At 41.5% G+C, this 15397-nt stretch overlaps 1 protein-coding gene across 3 annotated transcripts in view; it reads right to left on the bottom strand.

Moving 5' to 3' along the window:
• CTNND2 (catenin delta 2) overlaps window positions 1–15397 on the bottom strand; it is a 943962-nt gene that overhangs the window by 29488 nt on the left and 899077 nt on the right. The window lies entirely within an intron of this gene.

Genomic DNA, 15397 nt, shown 5'->3' with positions numbered 1-15397 from the left:
GACCACCTCCACAGGTTGACCAGTGTGTTATAGTCCTTTGGGTGGTCAACTTACAGAGGTTCTACTATATTTCTGCCATCTCTCACTCTTCCCTTGGTTGTTGTGAATGTTTTTTTTTTTTTTCCCCAAGAGATAGAGCCTTGCTCTGTTTCCCAGGCTGGAGTGTAGTGGTGTCATTATAGTTCACTGCAGCCTCCAACTCCTAGGCTCTACAATCTTTCTGCCTCAACCACCCAAGTAGCTGGGACTACAAGTGAGTCCCACCACACCCCACTGGGTTTTCATACTTTTTGTAGAGACAAAGTTGCTGTGTTGCTCAGGCTGGTCTCAAACTCCTGACATCAACCGTTCTTTCTACCACAGTCTAACAAAGTGCTAGGATTATAGGCATAAACTGCCAAGCTCAGCGCTCTTAACATTGTTCATGCTATAAATTATGAAAATTTACAGTTCTTTTCTCTCTGAACTGGCCTCTCCATGTAGGACTAAAGAGTCATGGATGTGATTACTCTTGTAATCCATACAAGAGTCATGGATTACAATTGGTAATCACTGTAATTTTCAGTGAAATGACAGTGCTGAGGGATCTTTAGCTTTGATAAAAACTGGGTATAGATATTCAAATGGACTATGTATTGTTTGGTATGTAACATGAGTGTCTAGGGCATGGACTTTTTTTTTTTTTTCTCATTTTGGACCTTCTACTAGAAACTGGTTTTCAGCAAGGCCCCTAGGCAGGGAGATTTGGCCACTTGACAGAGAGCTGAAAGTATTTACAAGGGCATGTGTCCAAAAGAAAAAGCTATACCCTCCCCAGCTCTGGAATGGTCTGGAATGTGGACAGAGTGAAAGCCAGTGTGGATCCTGCAAACAAAGGTGACCCTCCTCAGATGGGGGTATCCAGTCAGGGGAGCCAAGTCCCTGACTCAGGAGCTTCCTATCTGACTTTAGAGCACTGCACATTTTTGCAAGAGGGCCTTGGAATCTGAAAAGCAGCCCCTCCAAAGATGTCATCTTACTCATTCTCAGAACCCATGAATATGCGACCTTAAATGGTCAAAGGGACTTGTGGGTATGATTAAATTAAAAATATTCAAAGGGGAGACCATTCTGAATGTCCAGGTGGGCCCAGTGTAATCACAAGCATTGTTCCTTACAAGAGGCCCATGGGGTCACAGAGAAGTGGAGAGAGATTTAATGATGCTACACTGTTGGCTTTGGAGAGGAAGGAGGAGCCCACCAGCCATGGAACGTGGGTGACTTCTTGAGGTGGAAAAGGCCAGGAGAAACAACCTCTAGGGAACTCCTGGAGAGGGTCCATCCCTGTCAACACTTTATTTTTAGCCCAGTAAACACCATTAGACTTTAGATCTCTAAGAATTATAAGATTTTGAATGTGTGATGCTTTTTAAGCCACCCAGTTTGTGGTAATTTGTTAGCATAGCAATAAGAATCTAATATGCAGAGGATGAGTTTCTAGTTTTCTTCAAGCCCTGAGAATGTTTCTGGCTTATCAGATACAATTTATTAGAATTCTGGGGAACTGGTAGATGATTAAATATCTGTGACATGGTATTGTGACAGGATTTTAATGTGGTTGTGCCTGCTGTCTCTGTTTTGGCTAAGGTCCCAAGCAAGGCAGGTAAAGTAGGTGCCCGATTGCCCCAAATTCTTAAGGTATTTAGAGTAGCAAAAGTGTTGGAGAAATAGGGTTCTGCAGTATTAGCGTATGGCCCATCTCCAGATTATGTAAGACCAGGCTGAGAATTCACTAGAGGGTAGACGGAGCTGGTGTGACAGCCCTGTGGAGCTAGTCGGTTGGCTGCCATCCCACATCCTTCCTCTTGTGAAGCCCAGGGAGCAAATGATGTAAAGAACTTGCTTATGAGCTCCCTGCATTTGGGGGCTTGGATGGACTAGTGTCTTCACTGACATTAGATGGGTGCTACACAAATTCACAGCAGTGGTGATGTGACCACGGAGCTCATGGAGCTCACGTTTCAGGCCCACCCACCACATGGGTGGGTCCCTTCTAGGGCCTGTACATAATTTTATATTCACAAGGTGTATTCTTCTTAAACAAGACTTCCAAAACTATGTACGCTACTGGGGCACAGAATCCAAACTCACTCTGGTCTGTACACGCTGGGGCAGTTCTAAGCAGCAGGTCCAGGCTGGACAACCCCCACTGGGGAGGTCTTAGTTGGGGGGCCAGTGCCTCTTAGCAGGTCCCCATGAGAGATGGACCTGGTATATGGACATGTCTCATCAGCAGGGTATATCAAAGCCAGGTCACGGCCACGCTGGGGGCTCTGTTCTTCTCTTCTTGGGTCCCCTTTCTCCCTAGCTCAACCTAGTTGGGGGTCACTAGGATGAGGGTGGACATAGCTTATGAAAGGTAGGGAGGATGAAACCAAGAGGAGAGAAGAAATTGGTCATGCTTTATCTCAGGAGAACATCTACTGATCTACTAGATCCACCACAAAATAAGGGGTCACTCTGAAATAATCACCCAAAGCAAGTAACAAGTCTGGATGGCGATGCATGTTTAACTTACTGAGTTTTCTAGTTCCTGACCCAATTCTTTCTTTCTGCCTCTCTTGTCTGGAATATTTTTATAGACTTTGGATTTAGAACTTTACTGGGGAAGCCTTATAAGAGAGTAGAATTACAGAGGAAGAGTTCTGTTTAGGCACTGCTATGCGAGATTTCCCTGGACTTGGGAGAGCCATCCCAGCAGTAGATCTAACTTAGTCACTTCTGGTTTAGTAACTGCCATGTGCATTGATTTCCACTTTTGCACAATTGATTTTTGCTTCTGTTTTAACTTGTGCCTTTGTTTTTGAACAGATATCATATGATAAGTGTCTGCGAATTGTCTCAGAGAGGTCAGGGGACCTCATGAAGAAAGACCTTTTATGTCGATACCAAATGTCAACGAGTAAATGCCCAGATTTATCGAGGATGGCATCAGGGCTGAGTTTAACTTTAGCTTTTTTGTTTTCTGCCCTAACTTGCCAACAAGTGATTTAGAAAAGAAAGAACTTGAGGAGCTATGTTTATAGATCTTGAGGATACTAGTCTTGGTATTGCTTCAGAATTTGGCCAAATGTCCTTATGTTTCTCCAATAATATCTTGGTAAAGAATTTTCTAGCAAAAGCAGAAAGATTAATAAATTCTTGGGAGTAGGCTCTTTACCTGATACATAATTACATTTGTTTGCCTCCTAAGTTTTTCACCAAAAATGAGAGTTACTAAAAATTGGCGTTTGGTTAAAATATGTGATTAAAATTGCTAGATATAAGAAAAACAATTCTATATATAAACAATTTTATATGTGAAACAATTCATATACAAAGTATATGAAGAAAAGTAAGATATGTTTTTTAATTTAAAAAAAGTAGAAATTGACAAACATAGAGGGAGGAGCAAGGTGGTGTTTGAGTAACAGCTTCCTTGCAACTGGGCATGGTGAGTCTGGGGAGACAAGACTCCAGGCATCTCTGGCTGGTGGGATCTGCCTATAATCATCCCTTTGAGGACACAGGGAGTCAGCGAGAGACTTTTGGACCCCAAGAGGAGGACAAAAGCAGTGGAAAACTGGCAAGTGGTTGTGTGTGTTCGTTCAGTCTAATCCTGCCGGCAGCTATAAGTACAGAAGCCATGAGACTGCAAACTGGAAAGGCCTTACCTGTGAGCTGTTTTGGTGTTTTTGGACTTGGCACTCAGTTGAACTGCCTTGGGAGACCTTGGGCAGGAGTGCGGAGAACTTTGGGCATAGTCTAGGGCCCCAGACTGAGCCGCTGAGCTGGATGGAGCTAACAGTGTTCAGCTGTGGGCTGCATGGAGTCACTGTGAGAGAACTGCCCCAGCAAGCTCTGCCCTCAGGGTCACAGAGCAAAGATTGGGCAGGAGCTAGTAATCTAGTGACTGAGCAGCCTAAAGGCAGGGACTGAGCTGCCTTAAAGCCTTAGCCCTCAGGGGCAGAGTGAGACTGGTTTTGGCACACTGGGTAAGTGGATAGCCAGTTCAGCAGTGATGCCAGTGACAAGTGCTTTCCTGGGTAAGCTTCTGCTTAGACAATTTTAGCATTTTAAAGTGTCTTTTAAGAGGGCTGAGGAGAGATTTAGGGTCTCTACCCTGCGGGGTTTGAGAAATCAGCAGAGGCCTTCAGTCATATCAGCATTTTGATTAACATCTCATACCCTAGAAGATCACCTGTTGCCCAGACAATATTCAGTAAGATATATATACTGCTTTGTTTTTGGTTTTTCTTCTTTTCCTTTTTTTTTTTTTTGTTGTTTTGTTTTTAAATTCAATCTTTTTCCTATAGATTTTTTCTTTTCTTTCTCCATCTTTCTAGTTTAAATATATTTTCCCATTGTTGCCTTCTTCAGTATTTAGAACTTCATTTTTGCTAGTGTTTCTACCACTATTATTTGGTTTTTCCCCTAATTTTATCCCATAAAGTTTTCTGTTTGCTTGTTTTAGTTTGATTTATAGCATTTTTTGTCTTTTCTCTCTACTTGGTGGAGGTAGGGTACTGCATCTGAACAGGCTAGCAAAGAGCTGCTGATCTCAAGGGAACCACCCAACCCATACCCCCAGAGGTTGCGGGTTATGTAAGGTTGTGTCAAAGTGCCCTACTATACACCTATATTGCTATGTCTCCCTCTTTCTGTACCTCTCTTCTTTTTGTCAGTATTCCCTTTTACCCACTCCCTCTACTTTCTGTCTCTTTCTTTCCTTCCTTTTTTCCTTCCTTCCTTCCTTCTTCCTTTTTTCCTTTCTTTTATCGCTTCTTGCTCTTCAACTTTCTCACCCTTCTGGTCCTGTACCAGAAGGACTCATCAAAATGCTAGTCCAGAGGCATGGCAACTTAAAGATCAAGAGGAAGTGAAAGGAAAATTAGGGTAAGGAAACAGATAAATCACTCATGAGGAAGAATCAGCAGAAAACTCCTGGCAACATGAAGAACCAGTCCAGAGTAACCCCCACAAGGGACCATGAGGTAGCTACTACAGAGGATTCCACCTATAAAGAAATGTTAGAAATGATAGAAAGGGAATTTAGAATACACACGATGAAAACAATGAAGGAAATGAAAGAAACTGCTGATAAAGTGGAAAACAACCAAAAGAAAATACAAAAACAGAATCAAATAAGAAATGAATGATACAAAGAATATAGAAAGGATATAGCAGAGTTGAAGGAACTAAAGCAGTCAATTAGGGAATGAAGAAGCTATAGAAAGTATCAACAACAGATTAGACCATGCAAAAGAAAGAATCTCAGAGGTAGAGGACAAAGCTCTTGAGATAGCTCAGAAAGTTAAAGAGGCAGAAAAGAAGAGAGAGAAAGCAGAATGTTCACTGACAGAATTATGGGACTTTATGAAGCATTCAAACATAGGAGTTATAGGTATCCCAGAAGGGGAAGAAAAATGCCCCAGGGGAATGGAAGCCATACTAGACAATATTATAAATGAAATATTCCCAAATATCACTAAAGATTCTGACACACTCCTTTCAGAGGCATATCAGACCCCAGGTCACCACAACTCTAACCAAGCTTCTCCAAGACACATTGTGATGAACCTGTCCAAAGTCAAGACAAAAGAAAAGATTCTTCAAGATACCAGGAGTAAATGCCAGTTGACCTATAGGGGCAAATCCATCAGGGTGACTACAGACTTCTCTAATGATACTTTTCAAACAAGAAAACAATTGTAATCTACCTATAATCTACTTAAACAGATCAATTTCTGGCCCAGAGTTCTATATCCTGCTAAGCTAAGCTTTAAAATAGTAAAATCAAATCATTTACTGATATGCAAACGTTAAGGAAATTTGCCACAAGACCAGCTCTATAGGAAAGATTTCAACCTATTCTACACACTGACCCTCACAATGGATCAACAGCAAAGAAAGAACTCAGAAATTAAAGGACAGAACCTAACTTCCACACTGATGCAAAAGATAAAACTAGGCAATGGACTCTCACAAAATATGATGAATAGAACACTACCACACTCATCAATGATCTCAATAAATGTTAATGGCTTGAATTCCCCACTGAAGAGACATAGATTGGCTGACTGGATTAAAAAACACAAGCCATCCATTTGCTGTCTGCAGGAAACACACCTGGCTTCAAAAGACAAATTAAAACTCCGAGTTAAGGGTTGGAAGACAATTTTTCAGGCAAATGGAATTCAGAAGAAAAGAGGAGTTGCAATCTTATTTTCAGATACATGTGGATTTAAAGCAACTAAAGTCAAAAAAGACAAAGATGGTCACTTTATATTGGTCAAGGGAAAACAACAACAAGAAGACATTTCAATTCTAAATATCTATGCACCCAATTTAAATGCTCCCAGATTCTTGAAACAGACCTTACTCAGTCTGAGCAATATAATATCTGATAATACCATCATAACAGGGGACTTTAACACTCCTCTTACAGAGCTGGACAGATCCTCTAAACAGAAATTAAACAAAGATATAAGAGATTTAAATGAGACCCTAGAACAACTGTGCTTGATAGGCGCATATAGAACACTCCATCCCAAAGATAAAGAATATACATTCTTCTCATCGCCCCATGAAACATTCTCAAAAATCGATCATATGCTAAGCCACAAAACAAACCTCAACAGAATCAAAAGAATTGAAATTTTCCCTTGTATCTTTTCAGACAACAAGACATTAAAGGTGGAACTCAACTCCAACAAAAATGTTCAACCAACACAAAGGCATGGAAATTAAACAACCTTCTGTTGAATGACAGTGGGCATAGGTGGCACATTTCTGAAACTGATTGAAGCTATCTATGACAAACCCACAGCCAATATTTTACTGAATGGAGTAAAACTGAAAGCTTTTCCTCTTAGAACTGGAACCAGACAAGGTTCAAACTTTACTATTCAACATAGTGCTGGAAGTTCTAGCCAATACAATTAGGCAAGACAAGGAAATAAAGGGAATCCAAATGGGAGCAGAGGAGGTCAAACTCTCCCTCTTTGCTGAGGACATGATCTTATACTTAGAGAATCCCAAAGACTTAACCATAAGACTCCTGGAAGTCATCAAAAAATACAGTAATGTCTCAGGATATAAAATCAATGTCCACAAGTCAGTAGCCTTTGTTTACACCAATAACAGTCAATATGAGAAGCTAATTAAGGACACAACTCCCTTCACCATAGTTTCAAAGAAAATGAAATACCTAGGAATATACCTAATAAAGGAGGTGAAGGACCTCTATAAAGAAAATTATGAAATCCTCAGAAAGGAAATAGCAAAGAACATTAACAAATGGAAGAACATACCATGCTTATGGATGGGAAAAATCAACATTGTTAAAATGTCTATGCTTCCCAAAGCAATCTACCTATTCAATGCCATTCCTATTAAAATACCAACATCATACTTTCAAGATTTGGAAAAAATGATTCTGCATTTTATATGGAAGCAGAAAAAACCCTGTATAGCTTAGTCAGTTCTTAGTAATAAAAATAAAGTTGGGGTATCACCATACCAGATTTTAGGCTGTACTACCAAGCCATAGTGGTCAAGACAGCAAAAATAGAGACATAGACATTTGGAATTGAATAGAAAACTAGGAAATGAAACTAACATCTTACAACCACCTAATCTTTGATAAACCAAACAAGAACATACCTTGGGGGAAAGACTCCCTATTCAATAAATGGTGTTGGGAGAACTGGATATCCACATGTAAACGACTGAAACTGGACCCACACCTTTCCCCACTCACAAAAATTGATTCAAGATGGATAAAGGACTTAAATTTAAGGCATGAAACAATAAAAATCCTCAAAGAAAGCATAGGAAAAACACTGGAAGATATTGGCCTAGAGAAAGACTTCATGAAGAAGACTGCCATGGCAATTGCAACAACAACAAAAATAAACAAATGGGACTTCATTGAACTGAAAAGCTTCTGTACAGCCAAGGAGACAACAACCAAAGCAAAGAGACAACCTACACAATAGGAAAGGATATTTGCATATTTTGAATCAGCCAAAAGCTTGATAACTAGGATCTATAGAGAACTCAAATTAATCCACATGAAAAAAGCCAACGATCCCATATATCAATGGGCAAGAGACATGAATAGAACCTTCTGTAAAGAAGACAGACGAATGGCTAACAAACATATGAAAAAATGTTCATCATCCCTATCTATTAGAGAAATGCAAATCAAAACCACCCTGAGATACCATCTAACCCCAGCGAGAATGGCCCACATCACAAAATCTCAAAACTGCAGATGCTGGCATGGATGTGGAGAGAAGGGAACACTTTTACACTGTTGGTGGGACTGCAAACTAGTTCAACCCTTCTGGAAGGAAGTATGGAGAAACCTCAAAGCACTCAAGCTAGACCTCCCATTTGATCCTGTAATCCCATTACTAAGCATCTACCTGGAAGGAAAAAAATCCTTTTATCATAAGGACACTTGCACTAGACTGTTTATTGCAGCTCAATTTACAATTGCCAAAATGTGGAAACAGCCTAAATGCCCACCAACCCAGGAATGGATTAACAAGCTGTGGTATATGTATACCATGGAATACTATTCAGCCATTAAAAAAAATGGAGACTTTACATCCTTCGTATTAACCTGGATGGACGTGGAAGACATTATTCTTAGTAAAGCATCGCAAGAGTGGAGAAGCATGAATCCTATGTACTCAATTTTGATATGAGGACAATTAATGACAATTAAGGACATGGTGGGGGAAGGGGAGAGTAGAGAGAGAAAGAAGAAGAGAGAGGTGGGGAAAGGAAGAGCAGAGAGAGGAAAGGAGGGAGGGGCAGGGCCTTGGTGTGTGCCACACCTTTTGGGGGCAAAACACGATTGCAAGAGGGACTTTGCCTAACAAATGCAGTCAGTGTAACCTGGTTTCTTGTACCCTCAATGAATCCCCAACAGTAAAAAAAAAAAAAAAGTAGAAATTGAAAAGGGCTTATATAAAATTTTGCCATATTGCAGGAGTGTCCAACCCATAGCCCATGGGCCACTCACAACCCAGGATGACTATGAATGTGGCCCGATACAAAATTGTAAACTTACTTAAAAAATTATGAGATCTTTTTCTGTGATTTTTTTGGTGGAATGAGATTGCACAGTTCTTGACTGTGAACTTTGTAGATGACAGTGTCATGTCACAATGTCACGCACAGTAAACATATCCACACTCTCAAAAATAAATAAATAAATACATTCTTGGGAAGCAATTTCCTTGGAAAAAGGACAGCTGTACATTTAATAGTTTAATATATTACTATAGGTAATTTACTGCTTAGATATCTGGAAAGTAAAATCCATTAATTTTCAAAATGCTAACCTACTAAAGGAAGTTAAAGTATTCTTTGCTTTTCTTACTGCAGAGCTTACAGATCGAAATTGTGCATTTTGACCATACTGTGTTTTTCCTTGACAATATTCAAAACATCTTTCCATTCTCATTGGAGCCTAGTACTGTTTTTAACTGTCCAGCACACGAAGGTGAGGAAGTTATGCTAAGCATGGGTGCACTGCTGAGTTTGCTGGGAGCGCCCGGGGCTCCTGGCTCATCCATGGACCCTGGTCAATCTCCCACAAGCTGTGAAAGTCAACATGAGGGCTGTGTTCACTCATTCATCCACTTTGGTTTGGACATTTGAGGAAATCTACAAGCATTCTCTTCTGTATCTATAATTACTTATTGATTTCTTGTTTTGTGAGTGCAATGGTGGCAAGAACCAATGAAATGAATACAACAGCAGTGAGAACAGAGAGCCCCGTGTGAGACAGGCCGTGAAGGGCAGGACTCTGCCCCCATCAGAGCTCATTATTCTCTGGCTGAGTGACACGTGCAACCCAAGAGTCTGTTATGTGCAACTCAAGAGTCTGTTTTCTGAAAGATTAGTTTTATGTTTTGTTTCTTGCATGAAAATGGCAATAGCGATATAGCATCTCTATTCAGAGAAACCTGACTATCAAGCACAGGCAGAGTGGCAGTCTTTGAGAACAATATTTCATATTTGAAGGGACTGTAGCCATAAAAACACCAGGCCATGAATGTGAGTGGGAAAGAATCCATCTGGTTTCTAACCCCACTGATTGTCAACAAGAGTTTGATTCTGACACTTGGTCTGTCTTTGATTTGGACCCTGCATTTGTGAACTAAGGATTTTGGTTCACATATAAAGATACTGAGTAGATGCTATGGTCTCTGAAACACTTTGAGTTCCATAGAGCAAAATAATAAGCTTCAGGACCATGAGCAAAACATGGGAAAAGTAGTCTTCCACTGGATAACATGGACTGGATGGGCATCTAGGAACTGGAGGAGACAGAGGCGTGGGGACACAAAGTGAGCAGGGATAATGACAATGCCTAAATGAAACTCTCAGGCCCACACTTTCAGCTGCCTGTGGAGTTGTCAGCCAAATGACATTAAAATGTTCTAGAATTCAGAGTAGCAACTTCCAATGGTGTGTTTCTTCCCAGTCTGCAAAGCATTTGATGACTGTTGTTCCATTTGAGATGATCAGCTGCCCAGCAAGGCAGGTTGCACAGCTTTCCTCAATGGATGAGAAAACTAAGGGCTACAGTGGGGTTGAGGGAGAGGATGCCCACAGTCCCCATGAAAGGTGGTGAAGTTCTTTGATGAGGGGTTGAGGAAAGCTACCGACTTGGCTACACAAAGTTAAAGAAAGACATCACAGAGGCCCAGGCCTGCAAAACAGCATGCCCCCAGGGCACATCCAGCTGCCTAGAGAGATCATTCTGCCAGGTGCAAGAACTTCCATAGACCATTTTAAGAGGCCATTTAGTTTCTGGGGACTCTACATTAGCAATAACTGCTCACCAGGGACAGAGAACTAGACCCACAGCAACCCCAGGGCATCCCTGACACGGTCTGTGACACCTGGAGAATCAAAGTCTACTCACTGGGTCCCATCCCTCTGCAGGAGTGGGCCACAGGGATGCTGAGGTTGATGCTTACACTGATGGCCGGAGGGTCTCAAGTAGCATGATGAAGGTCAAGCTTCCAGAGTGTGGCAGGGCTGCAACTTGGACCTTTGGCCATCTGTTCTTTGTGTTTCACTAATAGTATGACAAGCCTTTCAAATACCAGTTTGATTTCAAGTTTTTTTAGAAGTTGAATTCCAAGCACAAGCAAAGCAGAGTCTCACTCTATTCTCTACTTCAAATAAGCCTGGGGGAATATATTCATCTTGGGGTGCCACATGACAAGAGGGATACTGGCTGGGTGCAGTGGCTCACATCTGTAATCCCTGTCTTTTCTAGGGATGAGGAATGCTTGAGGCCAGGAGTTGTAGACCAGCCTGCGCAAGAACAAGACCTTGTCTCTACAAAACATAGAAACATTAGCCAGATGTGGTGGTGTGAGCCTGGAGGCTGAGGCAGGAGGATCGCTCAAGCCCAGGAGTTTAAAGTTGCAGAGAACTATGATGATCTGAGATCATCTCAGATGCCCTGAGTTATGATGACATCTCTGCCTTGTAGCCCAGTCTCTCCCACCTTTCCCTATTCCATTCTTCCTATGCCTGGAAGAAAGGAATGTCCCTATCTCTGAAGACACAGGGACACAAAATGAATCTGAACAAGCAGGCCTTGCTAATAACCCCCGCCCCTCCAGTTTATGACCATTAGCTCGAACCCTTTTATCCTCCAATCACATTTCTTCTTGACTGTCCACTGTTCATCAAACCTATCAAACCTAAACAAAAAATACACACATTGGACTGTGTCTTTGGCTCTTCATTTCCTTGTTGAAGCTCTCATGTCACATAGCCTCATGGCAATGATTTTTTTTTATTATTAAATCATAGCTGTGTACATTAATGCAATCATGGGCCACCATACACTGGTTTTATAGACCATTTGACATATTTTCATCACACTGGTTAACACAGCCTTACTGGAATTTTCTTAGTTGATGTGTTAAGACATTTATATTCTACATTTACTAAGTTTCACATGTACCCTTGTAAGATGCACCGTAGGTGTAATCCCACCAATTGGCAGATGATTTTTTATGCTTTCCTTGCTAATCTATATTTTGTCATAGGGTGTCAGCTATGAGCTTTGTGATGGCTGGGGGAAGATTTCTTTTTTCCTTCCCTTCTACACGTCAGGCCTAGAGAAGGGATGGCCTCCTACTGTCAACACCAGGAAGGCAATCACAGAGGAGAGAAATCAGGCATTTCCAGTTGGCTGTGGAGGGCAGAAGTTGCAGAGAAAGAGATTTTCCTTTAATGCGAGTAAGACATTTCAGATAGTCACAGCCACTCCAGAATGGAATAATATGCCTCATTAGGTCATGACTGCGGCTGACATTGAAGATATTAAAGGCAGAAGGAAATGCTACCCCTGTTTCATCTCACCACAAACGTTTAGTAGGGGTCATGTCGCCCACTTTTCCTATCTTTCCTCATAGCTGGCTGCAGCCATGCGGCTCTGTTCTCACCGTGTCAGCCCGCGTCTGGCAGCCTCTGTTTTCTCTTTCCCTCCCTTCCTCCTATTCTCCCTTTCTAGCATGGAATGAGAAGGGGGCAGGGCCAGGAAGCTTTGCCCACACTGGCAAGGTAGAGCAGCATGATGGGCCCCATGGTCACCTGCTGGCCCTGGGCCACCTGCCTGACCAGATGCAGGCTCCCAAGAGGGAAGGAGATCTTTCTGGTTGGAGTTCCAGTAGCTTTCAGTAAGTCTATCAGAGAGACTTAGGCTGTGTCCCAACCAACACAACTATCTCTCAGATTATTAAGCTATCAAATGAGCATTTGTACACAATAATTTCTATAATCTTTACATTCTATGCCCCTGCTCTAATTTATGTCTTTTCTTCCAAAACAAGTCACCCCAGCAGTCCCCACCATGGTCCAACATAAGCCCCCACTATGACAGTGACCTCAGTTTTTCTAAAGCCCCAAGCCTTAAAAGCCATCAAGAATGTCCCCTCTCTTGCTTCGTTAGTACTCTTCCGTCCACTCTCCCTAAGGTTCATCTTCTTGTCCTTTAGAAAATATCCTTTGTAATGATACAAATCATAACAAAATTTAAAAATTCTATTGGTGGCTATCTATTTAAAGATTTGTTCAAAAAAGGGGTGACACATTATTTATCCTGCATGCACTAACATTATTATGCAAATGTTTATGTTCCCTGAGGGGGGCGAAACCCAGAAGAGGAGACCTCAGGAAAGTTGAAGATTCTGATAATACAAATATGTTTTGGCTCAAAATATGTCGTGAATCAAATATACTTTTGTATTGTTCAACACCTCCAGCCAGAAGAATATGCTGACTGTATCTCTCCAAGTAACCTAAAGTAGCAAGCGAATTAAATAATACCCCAGCCTCTGTGCTTGGAGTCTTGGAGAAAATTAGCCAGTGACAGATGGGCTGAATTCTGCCTCATAGACTATGTGTTGCTTTCATCCTAATTTCCCACTGTCCCCTCATATTCCCCTTCTTACGCCCAATGCCCTTACTTTTACCTCCTAATTATGTGGACTCTATAAATTCCTCAAGATTTGGGTCTCCACTTTTCTCTCCCTTAGCCCGTGCTTTAAAATCTGGAGTGTATAACTGAGAACCTAATGAATTTGCTAATGATTATTTCATATTTCATCTTTACCCTCAGTAGCTCCTTCCCATATTTTCTGTTTTCCTTAGAACTCTTCTTTTGTTAAGCCTATAATAGGTGTTTAGTAAGTAGATTTGAAGCACGGATAATTGAAAGATATGGATCAGACTTTTCCCCCAATGCTATGTAAATTAGCAGTGAAGAAGAAAATAGAAACCTATTTCCCCACTGATTAAAAACAATTCATAAGGATGAATGAGTTTGCTTCTCTCACAAAAGGACTTTTCAAATGAAAAGCTTTTTTTGAATTTTGAGCTTTGCTATGAGCAGCTCTTGTGACATTGAGCACAAAGGCCCCCCTTTCATTTCACAACTGCATAATTTGGAGATTATTAAGAATAGCTCTTTCTCAATATTTTTTAATCATGGGTCACCTAAAAACATCACCATCAATTTGTTCAGCCCTCCTGCTTGAATCTCCTCACATGAAACACACTTTAAACTATCTTTAGCTCTTGAGTTTTTAGCTCCATTAAATTCCTGTCAACACATTCTTTATTTTATTTTATTTTATGGAAATAGAAAGGCAAGGACACTTTTTGAACTCTCTGTCCAACATAGAAAAAGATGGGAAACTCATATTGCTACTGCGAAGTCTGTAACACCCGTCTCCTTTCGATGCCACCCATAGATGGGAAGGTACGTTTCAGCAAAGGGGAAACATTCAGGGTCAGAGCAAAAGTGGGGTTTATATTTCATTGAGCTTCTGGGACCACCAAATCAGAATGACCAGCTCCTTTCTAATTCATAGCACCATCTTCATATGAAGCCAAAGGACCCTTTTTTGGGACACCTTTCATGCCGCTCCTGGAGGAGCCTGAAAGGAACTAAGTGGAGATCCTGGGGTTTGGATTTCAGGCAGAGCAGAGGGGAGCCAAAGCATTTTCCATTGGGGCCTAGCCTAACACGCAAAACACTTAGGGAGACCCTGAGTTCATCTAGAACGGTCCTCTAGCACTTAGTTTTACATTCTTTGTTTCAACTTTAACATTCTTCCTATTAGAAAATAGGAAAATTTTGAAAGAGAAATAAATAGGCTAAATTTTGTAAACCTAACGTGCAAAGTGGTGAATATATAAGGGACGTAGGGAGGCCTTGGGGGAATCTGGAAATAGATAATAACTTAGTAGAGACAGTTATTAAATACTTACTTTTTCCCATTGGTTTAGGCAGGGGTCCTCAAACTGCGGCCCCTGGGCCACATGAGGTGGTGTGATTGTATTTGTTCCCGTTTTGTTTTTTTACTTCAAAGTAAGATATGTGCAGTGTGCATAGGAATTTCTTTGTAGTTTTTTTTTTTAAACTATAGTCTGGCCCTCCCACGGTCTGAAGAACAGTGAACTGGCCCCCTGTTTAAAAAGTTTGAGGATGCCTGGCTTAGAGAAAAAGACAGATTTCCCCTACGGCAAGATGAGTCTCATTCCCTAAGAGAGCTGTGGCCCCATGTTCATCTGTCACGAGCTGGTCCCTGCCAGGCTGGTCAAAGGGGGACAGAGCCAGTGATGGCCTCAGCTCTCTCTCCCATCCCCTGCAAGGTAGTGGTCTGGGCTGTTCTCCAGGGAAGACCACACTCCCTTCCCCAGGCCGGCTCAGGCTATCTGAATCCTGGCACCGAGCCGTCGCCTGGGCTTCCCGCCTTTCAGCAGCATTTTCTACCCTGTGTGTTAACGTGAATTTAAACCACCCACACTCCCTGGTCTGATAACA

Source organism: Nycticebus coucang, chromosome 1 (genome assembly GCF_027406575.1).
Source record: "Nycticebus coucang isolate mNycCou1 chromosome 1, mNycCou1.pri, whole genome shotgun sequence".
In the NCBI taxonomy this organism is placed as follows: domain Eukaryota; kingdom Metazoa; phylum Chordata; class Mammalia; order Primates; family Lorisidae; genus Nycticebus; species Nycticebus coucang.
The sequence above is the reverse complement of the archived record's forward strand: the minus strand, read 5'-3'. Positions and strand labels throughout refer to the sequence as shown.